Source organism: Citrus clementina, unplaced genomic scaffold, assembly GCF_000493195.1.
Source record: "Citrus clementina cultivar Clemenules unplaced genomic scaffold, Citrus_clementina_v1.0 scaffold_2, whole genome shotgun sequence".
Lineage (NCBI taxonomy): Eukaryota > Viridiplantae > Streptophyta > Magnoliopsida > Sapindales > Rutaceae > Citrus > Citrus x clementina.
Genome location: NW_006262688.1, coordinates 3,463,044 through 3,475,782, shown reverse-complemented (window position 1 = coordinate 3,475,782; position 12,739 = coordinate 3,463,044). Strand labels below are relative to the sequence as shown.

The window sequence follows — 12,739 nt, the reverse complement described above, 5'->3', positions numbered from 1 at the left end:
GGCTAACTGACATCAAACAAAATTAAAGATTAGCCTTTGGACACTGTCGCCTTCCGACATCTTGATAACAACTAACCGATATCGAACAAAATTGAAATTTAGCCTCTGTACACTAACAACAAACCGGCTTCTTGAAAACGGTAAGCTGAAATTTTCTTTGCAAGTCACTAGACGATAATGGCAATCCGATATTTCAATAATGGTGATTCGACAATTTGAAAATTTGTCCAGTGGTAATTTGCTGAAGTCAAAACAACAATCTAACTTCGAGCAAATTGTCTGAAACTACTAGTTTTTAGCTCAAACTATAAAATGGCTACATCATATCCAAATCAAAGTGAATCCAACGAATACCAAGGAGCATATTATTAAGAATACAACATTTCTTGAGCTTTAATTTGTTCATTCATTCTTTATATCACACCTTGGGCATATATTTGTAAAAACATAGATTGTGTGTGTGAAAAAATTTGTATTTGAGAAAGTGTGAGTGTGGGAAACACTTGGGGTAAAGATATTTGTGATAATATCTTGTTGTAAATGTTGATTAACACATGTGAGTCAATGATTGACACATGTGAAGTCAATTGTAAAAGTTCTTGAAACTTTGGAGGCTTGATTAGTGCAATCCTCCACTGGATGGAGATGGTTGTGGTTTATTTGTCAATTCAAAAGTTCTAATCATATCTCAATGGTGTGCATTTTCAGCTAATTGATCAAGATAATCTAGTGCATCTTCAAGATTTTTATTTCTAAATTCACCATTACACGTCATTTCAACAACTTTTTTCTACTTTGGGGTGTTAAGCCCTCGTAGAAATAAGTGACCAATTGCCAAGTTTCAAAACAATGGTGTGGACATATATTAAGCAATTCTTTAAACCTATCCCAATATTAGTATAATGTTTCTCCATTTTTTTGAGTGAAAGAAGTGATTTGCTTTTTAAAATAATTGGTTCTATGAGGTAGAAAGAATTTTTTTCAAAAACTATTCTTACATGTTGTTCCAAGTTCTTATTGATCCAGATCTAAGGTTTTGTACCTAAGTTTTATCTTTATCTTTTAATGAAAAAGGAAAAAGTTTTAATCTAATTATGTTCATACTACAATTTTGGTCTGTATATGTATTACAAACTTCCTCAAAATCTCTTAGATGTAAATATGGATTCCCAGATTCTAAACCATGAAATGTTGGTAAAAGTTGGATAATACCTTGTTTGAAGTTTAATTGAGATGCTTCTGGAGTAAATACTACACGACGGTGTTCCAATTCTGGTTGGATTCATGTAGTCTCTCAGAGTTCTTGGTTGATTTTGATCACGTGCATTATGTTGAGAATGATTGTTTCCCTTATCAATATGAGGATTAGGTTCACCCACAAAGTTTTCATCTTGGATTTCGCCCATGATTAGTGGTGGAGATTGATATCTACGAATTAACCAGCCACTTGAAGTTCAAGACCAACATCTCATGCAATGATTATATCACAAAGGTAATATTCAAACAAATTAGTAACAAAAGAACTAAATGAAAATTGCACAAAAAAATGAAATTAAATACGCAAATAGTATGAGTGTACAAAAAAATAAATGAAAAAAGAAAAAAATTAAATAACAATTTAGGTGGTTAGACCCACCATAGAAAATAACAATATAAAATAAAGCATAAAATAAATGCAAAATAATAAAAACTGAAAAATTAAATAATAATTTAGGCGATCAAACCAGCCATATAATAAAATAAGAGTCAATATTAAGTTTACTTAGTCCAAATTGAGTCCAAATTGAGTTCAAATAAGTCCAAATGTAAGTCCGTTTGATTATTATGAGAAATTTCGTCCTAGGATCTTTTTGCAAATTCTTTATAATTGTATGGTCACACAACAATTTTTAGAAGTTTAGAACAGAGCCATGTGGGATGCAAATGAAGATTTGAAAGATATTGTGGATAAAACAAAATTTAAAAAGAGGAAAAGGGCATGAATGAAAATTTACATAAAGAGAAAAATGGAAAACAGAAAAATAAAAAAAAATTTCTCCGGCAACGGTGCCAAGAACTTTACACAATTTAAAAGTGATTTCTAACTTTCAAGTATAAAAATGTCTTGTTTTATTATAATTCGGTGAGTTCGGAGTCGATCCACAAAGAAAAGATTTACTTTTTTATTTTATTTTATCTAAAAAATGAAAATAAAACTTTAATATAAACAACTTAATTTAAATGAAACTATGAAATTGAATCAGGTAGGATTATGATCCACTCTTGGTAGTAACTAAAATTTAATAAATTATTTTTAACATTGTTTTATAGATTTATTGCCCAAATGATTAATTATATAAATTATTATTATTTTTCCATTAATTTTATTATGGATTAAGTATTTATTGTGCCAAAATTTAATTTGTCTAAAATAAGTCAAAATACCATTTTACCATACCTTATATTAAGATATTAAGAATTTAGTGTATCAAACTCCCTTATTAGTCGACAATAAATTAAAATGTCAAAATATAAAATATGTATAAAATTAAATAGAAAATAATTTAATTTATATAAATAAAAATAAAATTTGATTAAATTATATTTATTTCCTAGAGTTTCACCTTACCCTAACTATTATTATTTAGTTAAGCATAATTGAAATAAAAATAATTATTACAATTAAATTACTCTAATTAAAAGTAATAAAAACAACTAAAATGGAAAATAAAACTAAATTTATATATAAAAATAATTATACAAAATATGAAAAAACACGTGAAAAACAAGATTACAGGGAAATTGAGAGAAATTAAGAAGTAGAGAGATGCCAAAAACATAGAAATGAGGCTCTATTTATAAAAAATAAATTCATAATTTAGTGTTTTGCGGTCTATCATAAGCTTTATGCCTGCGCTCCTCGCAACCATTAAATCAAGATCCAAAGGCTTGTAAAACTTCAAAAGTCAACAATATATGTGGCATCTTGTGAAGCGTCCAATTTGGTCAAAGAACGGTTGAGATTTGGCCGGTTAATGAGTGGATCAGGTCGACCCAAATAAATAGAAATCATGGCCATTGAATCATGAATGGTTGAGATTTAGTCAAAATTGTCAGTTATCCCATGCACTCATATCTATTGTAAACTCATTTTATCATCTAATCAATGCTCGGTCAACAAAAAAAATCAACTTTTTATACAAGCTCAATTTTAAGCCGGTCTTGACTCATCATAAGGTTTTCACACCTCCGAAATTCAAATTTGACATCCGTTTGTTTATTTGGAGTCTCGGATTACGTGAAATTAATATTTTACCTAATAAACACACAAAAATACAAAAAAATAGATATAGTTAAATCATAATTAATAATCCCTAATATATTACATAAACACAAATATAAATTATAATATAAGTACAAAATAATATTTTATCGCTTGATAATCAAATAATTTTTAATACTAATCAAAAGTAATTATTATTAGGTAATTTAGTTCTTCATTGTTTTATAATTATTTTTATTTTATCTATAAAATTAATTATATCATATATGAGGATTAACAAATAGTCAGGGCCCCATGATTTGTAAAGAGTAAAGAGATTTTATTATAATCAAATTTATATTTGCCCTTTTTATGCAATTTTAAGTAACAATAAAATTACCCTTACAAATAAAATGGGTGTTAAAAGGACATTAAGGGGTGTAAAAATACCTCTGTAATATATAACTTGCGGAGGCCCGTATCTAAACCCACTTCGACTACTTTCCTGCAAATGGAACTATGGAAGCCATGTGTGACTGCGAAGAAAAGCTCTAAAATCCTAGAAGGCCTCCCAATAAACTTCTATGGGAAAGAGTCAACATACAAATAAAATATATTAAATTTTATTTATCTATTTATTAAAACCGATCTTTAAACATTATTTTAAGTTTCTATTTCAAAATGAAACCTCCCTATTCATTTAGATAATTATTTATTTTTCACAAATAGCAAGAATAATTCTGCCTATTAGCTCCATGATTTTACACGAGAAAACTGAAAAGTAGTGATTCGCACGCAGAGTTTAATCCTATCACAAAACGTAAAATAAGGGTGTAGATAATTTGTATACTTCCTTAAATGGGCCCGGACTTTTTTTTAGCCAGATTATCATTATAAAAAAATAAATTTTAAATTAAGAATAATTTAGTTATTGAAAATTGTGTTTAAATAACTTTTAAGTTTCTAAAAGCCAAATGGTAAGAAAAGCAATGTTTGAAGCAAAATAAGTTTTTTTTTTTTTGGTATGGTACAATTATGGATTTAGAAACAAATTTATGTTGTTATATATAAAATAATTTTTTTATGCGAACAAATAATTAAATATGTGATTTAATAAAGTTAGTGTATACATATTATTAAATCACATGATTTTATTATGGTAAAATTTCTTGGATTTGATATAATTAACATCATAACAAAAGGCCTGCTCATATTTTAGCAAAAATGGACATTAAAAATCCAAATGACCAGGTTTGGACAGAAGATGCTCTTAAGGAAATTTGTAATGTTGTTCTACAATAGTTTAGAGACTGTATGTAAATGTTTATTTGGATGAATGAAATGTTAATCTGAAAAAGATGTACCAAGTAATTAAATTAGTTATATATATTTTTTAAGTTAATTATAAATAAAAGGTAGTCTCCTTGGGGACGTCCTATAAATAAAAGATCTAATTTTAAATTTACCTCACAAAAATGATAATTATCAAAATACCTCTAAATTATTGTAAACCTTAACTTATCTCTTATTTTTCTTAAGAAGATTAAAAAAAGAAAGAAAAAGAGTCATTAGCCCACCCCTATTGTTCCTTTATCTTTTGAACAAAAAATGGATGTAGGTTAAAGTTTATAATAGTTTAGAAGATATTTTAAAAATTGTCATTCCATAAGGGGATAATCCAAATTTAATCTTAAATAAAATTCAGATACAAGTTGTGCCAACATTGGCTTAAGTTAACATAGGTAAAAAATATTTTTGTTAGGTGGGGTCATCAATAACCTAAGGTTACGTTTGGCACGCTGGACTGGATTGAACTAAATTATTAGGATTGAACTGGATTAGATTGGACTGAATTAAGTTGGATTATATTATATAGTCCTTATGTTTGGTACAGTATCAAATTGGACTATATTAATTAAATTTAAATAATATAAAATAGCATTTAAGTTGGTATTTTAATATAAGTCTCAATTGTCCATGAAATTTTATAATCATAATTAAAATAAATTTAAAAAGCAATTACTTGGAAAATTAAAGATATTGCAAATAAGTGATTAGATAATCATAATATAATAAAAAAATAAAAAAAGTATTTAATTAATTGTTATCAAATATTTAAAAATATTATATAAAGTTATTAATTAATGGTATTGCTAATTTTCATGATTATTTTTAATATCATATTAGTGATTATTAAATTTAATACAATCAAATAATGTAATAAATAATTAAATGTTTAATTTTATCAATTAATTATTAAATATACAAGTAATGAAAATTGAATCTCAAGAGTTGGTAGAAGTAAAGGTATCAATTTAATTAGATCATAGATAATAAATAAACATAATTTTAAGTAAATCATAATAAAAATTAATTAATTAATTAATCAATCAATCAATATTAGGTGTAAATAAAAAATGATACAAAGAAAAATCTCATAAATGGATAATTTTTTTCTTTAATCTTATCCCAACTAAACCCATGTGTAAATTAGGATTATTAATCCTGTGATTTTAGGATTATATTCAAATTTAATCCCTCTTAGGGTGCGTTTGAGATTTAGATTGGGCAGCTGTAACTTAAAATTTATAGTACTAAAGTGTTTGGTAAACACTAACTGTTGTAGTTTGGAAGCTATATTGATATATTTTTTACTTGTATAATGAAAATTCTATTATATTTTAATAATTTTGATCAAAATTATTATTTAAAATTTACTTTTACTATATATTACTAACTTTTGTTTCACAATTATAGTTTGTTTTTCCACAACAACTGTAACTTTTAAGTTACAACACCTCAATCCCAAACGTACCCTTAATCCAATCCAATTAAGCTTGCCAAACATGGGGTAAAAATTTAATCCTAAAATTAATCTAATACCATACTTAATCTTAGCATCCAAACATGGGCTAGGGGTTTTAATGAGAATTAAACATGGCGAATCCAACAACAGCAATGGCAATCTTATCAATCCAATTTGGATGTCCAAGATATCCATCCAAAATATTTTATATCATGAGTATGGATATTTTAAAAATTTTCCAATGGATATTGGACAGACAAGGATATTATTTATTTACCTAGTATCAACTATACATCCAGAATTAAGTATAAAAAATTCTAATTAAAATTTTAAATATTCAAAGCTATTGTATTTTTAAAATCCCCCTTACCAAGAAAACATTAATGCTTAATTTAAAAAATTGGATATAAGAATAAAATCCAATATGTCATGCGACATGACCGACAACACTGTTTCAGCAGCAACGACATCACTAGCAGCATTGGCAAAAACGATCATATTGCGATGAATTATTCAATACCACTGGAGTTGTGATTTCATGATCTACGAATGGTATTAGTTTTGTCAGCAAAATCAAACATTGTTAGCGCCAATGGCATCCAACAGGGCACGGGAAACTTGACGGTATCAAACTCGTCAGATTCTACCAATATTGATTCAGTTAGCAGTGCACCTCACGGCATCTGCAACACACTATTTACGTTCTGTGGACGAGTTTGCATAGATAGTGAATTTTTCAATCCATTAATTTTGAATTCGTCATCATTTAATAGTAGTCCCACAATTTGTGAGGTTTTTATGGGTTGTGTATGTTACATTAAATGTAACATAGCAAAACCCTTAATAGTAATGTCGCTATGTTTATTTGTTATGTTTTTATACAAAATAATTTAATTTAACTTTTAAAATTAATAATTTTAATTAGCTGTTACTATTATTTGCTATATTATTATTTAATTTAAAAGATACAAATTTAATATCTGTGGATTTCTTTATCCATGTGGATGATATCCATGTCCAAGATAATTATGAATTTATACATAGATGAATACTATGCATACCCTGCTGGATATTTGCCATCGCCATAAGCAAGGGTAATGAACAAATACCAAAGTCCTAAAACCCTGCACATTTCTCTTTCAACAGTGACCATTTAGTAAATAGGTTATTTTATAATGTCGTGATTAAAATTACAATATCAATATTATAATTAAACATAAATTATGTAAATAAAATATATGACATGTAAATTTAACATAAAATTTGTAAATCAATATTAAGTGAAAAAATAAAACATAAATTACGTAAATAAAACATAATACTTATAAATGCAAGGTAAAACAAGTGAATTAATATAGAAGTGGTAAATTGGTCTATTATTGGTAAACAAAACAGAACCTTACAAATATAATATAAAACTTGTAAATCAACATTAAGTATAAAATGAAACATAAATTAATTAAATGAAATATATAAATTGAGTAAATGAAATATAAATTGTAAATAGAAGGTAAAACAAATAAATTAACAAAGGAGTGGTAAATTAGTATATCACAAGTCACTAGGTTTTAGCCTAGTGGTTAGAACCCATGTCTCAATATTGTGGGGTTTAATTTCCTTCCTCAATTTGAGTGAAGACAGTCTTCTCCCTTTCGAAATATGAGTGGAGTAGACGTCCCTCAAATATTAGAGAGGATAAAAAATATGGGCGGGTTTCATAAGAATTGATGTAAACTAGTCCCAGTAATAGTCTAATTTGTAAATATTAGTTGTAATCTCATGTAATATGAGTTGTACTTTTGAGCAATAGTCTCATGTAATAAAAAAAAAGTATATCACAAAACAAAAACTTACAAATATAACATAAAACTTGTAAATCAACATCAAATGTAAAATAAAACATAAATTATATAAATGAAACATAAGACTTGTAAATAGAGGGGTCAAACAAGTAAACTAATATATAAATTGTAAATTGGTGTATTATTGGTAAATAAAACAAAAATTTAAAAATGTAAAGTGAAACTTGTAAGCAATCATTAAGTGTAAAATAAAATATAAATTATATAAATGAAACATAAAACTTGTAAATATAGAGTAAAAGAAGTAAGCTAACATAGAAGTTGTAAATTGGTGCATTATTGGTAAACAAAACAGAGATTTCTCAAATATAATATAAAACTAATAAATCAGTATTAAGTATAAAACAAAGCATAAATTATATAAATAAAATAAAAGACTTGTAAATAGAAGATAAAATAAGTAAATTAATATGAGAGTTAAAAACAAAAGAGGGAAAAAACTTACAAATGTATAAAAAAAATCGTTATAATAATGATTCCCTATGTTTACTAATTTTGTTTCTAAACTAAATAATGATAGTTTTGGGTTTATGTAATATATGTAATGATAAATGTGAAATTTTATAAAGGATAAAACTTTTTTCAAAATCAAATTTTAAAATATTGTTATTTTCATTTTTTCAAAATTGTTATAAAATAAGGTAATTTTATATCTTTCTAGAATTCCTTAACAGCAGTCCTAAATGATTTTTAAGTATAAGTAAAAGTAAAGTTAAAAAATACATGAAGAATGTACAAGATTAAAAATTGGATCCAATTTTATTAATATATCATATATATCTAGTAATATAAAACTATCCTTTTATTTTGTTTTGACTTGGTCCACACGAAAGAAAATAATTTTGCTTAATTATTTTTCAAAGTTGTTATAAAATAAGATAATTTTGCATCCTTTTAGAATTTCTCGACAATAACCTTAAATAATATTTAAGTACAAGTAAAAGCAAAGTTTTAACTGCATAAAATATATATAAGATTAAAAATTAGATCTAATTTTATTGATATATCATATATGTCTAATAATATAAAAATATCTTTTTATTTTGTTTTACCTTAATCTTCGGGATGGCAATTTAAGGCATTGGGCCAGGCTTTTTCAAGCCTATGGCCATATCCATTCATTGACAGCAGGCTCAAGCCCTCCAAAAACCAGTCCATACTTAGATAGGTTAGGCTTGGACTGAGTCTGGGCTTAAATAAATATTTTAAAATGAATTTTTAATAAAGTTTAAAATAGAAAAAAATAAATGAACACTTAAATTAAAGATGATTAATTGATTATATAATAATAATAGACTAATAATCAAATACATAAAATATATAAAATATAAAATATAAAATATAAAGCCCACAATATATAAAATAAAAAAATTTACTTATAAAATATAAAGTCTGGGCCAAGCTTGAGCTTTTCCCATGAGCCCATATAAAAGGCTATTTATTGTGCACTTTTAAATTTTCAACCCATGATTAGGCCCATACGCCGTGATCTTTGCGGCCCTTTACGGGCTGGGGCAGGATTAGGCTTTTTTACCATCTCTACTTAATCTACATCAAGAATTTTTTTTTTAAATTAAACTCTGTGGTAAACAAATATTGTGATAGAAAATGAAAAAAAATTATATACAAAACTTTCCAATTGTTTTAATACAATTAATTTTTTTTCAATTGATGAGCGGTTTTTTTGGTTTAATTAAATTAAAAGAAAAACTATTTTTTGTTTAATTAAAGTTTTATGTTGTTTTTATAAATATTTGTCTTGTTTACAACTTTAAAGCACCAATTCACCACTTTATATTAATTACTTATTTTGCTTTTCATTTACTTGTCATATATATAATTTACAAAATTTATGTTTATTATGACATTGATGTTGTAATTTTAATCACGATATTATAGAATTTTCCTTAGTTCACCAGCCCATCCAGCCGACTTTAACGAGCCTAAACTTGATTTTAGAAACTTAAAAATTAGAACAAGCCCATGCCTAGGAAACTAGACTAGAGGGCTGTTTCATTTTTTGACATAATAATTTAATTGACTTAATTTCAATCAACTAAGTAGTAAGTCCATTTGTTTTTTTTTCAATTTAATGAAAAAATTTAGTCTTTAAGTCATTAAATTATTAAGTTTATTTATTTTTACCTTTTTACTTAATCTAAAAAGTTTAAATGATAATATTAAAAGATATGCTCCAAAATATCTCCATCTAATTAACTAAATAAAATTTAATAATTATCATTATTACCCATCTATATAACTTGTGATATTATAGTGATAGACTATTATTTTTTATTTTTTTTATTTTCTTCAAATTAGAATATTTTTCGTATAAAAATATCATAAACTATAATAAAATTGGTAACATATACCAATTTTGAACATTCAAGGATTGCATTCAATTCAACATAATTTATGTTATGATAATATATTATCTTATTTATAGTCTTTGAGATGTTTATTATTTATTTTATATTTGTAATTTGTAAGGGCATAAATGTAAAAATAATAGGTTTCAGATCCTTTAAGTTAAAAAAAACTAACTTGATTTTTTTAGCGGTTTATATAAAAAACAAACATATCATTCAAATTTAGACATTCAGCTTTATTCAAAATTCAGATTAATTAAGTCTATTCAGATTTCAGATTAAAAAAAACAAACACCGCCTAAGATTTTACAGCACCTCATATTTATATACACATATAGTCATATGAACAATCTAACCTAATCAGCATCGAGTTTCTGGTCTTACAACTCAAGTCAGCATTTGCCAATCCTTGTCTTTCATACCTAATGAATTGAAAATCTACTGTGATCTGAATTCTTTTTAACAAAATATTATGTGAGTAATTGATGGTAAAAAATAAAAATTAAAAAAAAAAAAGGATATTCAAAATTCAAGAAGATTCATATCAGAAAAGGCTTGTTTTTCCCTATTATTGCCAGGTTTATCTCGCTGCCATATGAACTTGACAAGCTTAATAGTTTATTACTTTGTTTATTTGAAAGCAAGCTACCAAGTGACTTAGCTCTTAAGTTTTGTGCATGTAGTCTTTTGTCAATACCAGCCAATCATATGATTTCATTCTCAACAAATAGCGGTGTTTTTTCAGTTTTCACTGTCCTTGACCGCATTGAATCAAACCCGAATAAAATATACGCAGAAAAAGGCCTCCTTGATGTGGCAATTTAATCTTATCCAAAAACATTGTTGGACTGACATGACCAACACTCGAAGTGCGATTCACGTGTCAAAGTATAGATATGCCACGTGGATGAAAGAGGGTGTGAGTTGGACATACTTCCAAAACAAACACTTTCTAGAAAAAGGAAAAAATTAGAGTCTGTAGATGAAAGGGAGGCGGCTTTTAGAGGACAGCTGCGTCGCCGAGCTGTGCAAACGTCAACCTCCGACAGTCGGTTGCCGACATCACGAGTTCACAGTGAGTTCACACCTCACACTCTTCCTTTTCCTTTACCTGTTTCATATGATTTTTTTTATATATTAAAAAAAAAATCTTCCTTTTTCATTAATTATTCACACCATCCAATTAAAAACAATTCACAAGAAGGATATTTCCTTTTGTATAAGTAAAATAATATACCGATACTTATAATCCGAAATTTTGCTGCAGTTTAATTTTATAATTTAATTTAAAAGTGTATTGAACATAACACGAAGAGTTTACTTTCGTGAAAATGAAATATGGAAAACTAATTTTATTCCAAAAAAAATTAGACAAACACAAAAAGGAATTAATTAATGTAAAAAGGAGTTCACATTTTCCTTAAAAAGGTGTTAAGAGGAATACTAGTTCAAGTAGAATTCATCTTGTAACTAAAAACAAAACTGAACAAGGGAAAGGATCGGAATCAATGATGAGATTTGAGCTTGCGGTCAAATTTAAAATTTTTGACTTTCTGAACTAGCGTGCAGTGATTTAAAAAAAAAAAAAATTGACAGCCAATCATATTTCATTCATCATCCGTTTCATTTGATAACCGCGTATGACAACTCATGACATAGTGATTGTGTTTATTTTTTATATATAATTTTTTCATTAGCTGTCATTTTTTTTCTTCTAAATATCAGGTCAAATGACTTGCCAATTACATATTGATATCAGAATGTTTACAAGTTCTACTTTCATTGTAAGGGCTTGTACATGTACGAATTTTGTTGTATACCTTGGGTTAAAAGCATTGAATAATTAGCATCAGATGTTCTATTTTATTATTATTATTTTTTACATGTAATCAAAGGTTAAAAGTTAGTGCTAATAATTTTTGTTTGAATTTAGTTTTGAAGTTAGTGCTAATAATTTTTGTTTGAATTTAGTTTTGAAAGGAAATTAATCAACTCCATCGAAGGAAATGAAAGTGAAAGGAAGTAGAGATTTTTATCATTTCATGCAGAATAACAATAAAAAATTCAATCAATTATGATTTTTAAATACTCTTGTTTACCTATACATTTTAAAACAATCATATAATTATTAAAGCATCTTCTCTTGTTGCAAAACATCTCTAAATTGTACATCTATTAATTTTTATTTTATGAGATTTTTTGAAGTATAATTTTATTTATTTTCTGGATGAAATTTTTGAAGAAAAGACGGATTTCAAGAATCAAGAAGTGATTGAGCAAAGAAAGAAGTCAGTCTTTCTTTATTGAATCGGTTATGTTTGGCTTGTGAATTTATGACTAAATATATGATCTTTATATCAACTCAGTTGTAAATTAAAAAAAAAAATTAATGAAATCTCTCCACACAGTGCTGACGATCAATTGAAGAACATAAAAAAAAAAGTGATGAATTCAAATATAT

The 12,739-nt window shown here is 26.3% G+C and overlaps 1 long non-coding RNA gene and 1 other non-coding gene across 2 annotated transcripts; both read left to right on the top strand.

Annotated features, from left to right (window-relative positions):
* Positions 1–844: 844 nt before the first annotated feature.
* Positions 845–950, top strand: LOC112101321. Its single transcript, XR_002907447.1, has one exon. It is a non-coding gene; the product is annotated as a small nucleolar RNA R71 (small nucleolar RNA).
* A 10,323-nt stretch (positions 951–11,273) lies between these two features.
* Positions 11,274–12,144, top strand: LOC112101161. Its single transcript, XR_002907251.1, has 2 exons — positions 11,274–11,353; positions 12,004–12,144. It is a non-coding gene; the product is annotated as an uncharacterized LOC112101161 (long non-coding RNA).
* The last annotated feature ends 595 nt before the right edge of the window (positions 12,145–12,739 follow it).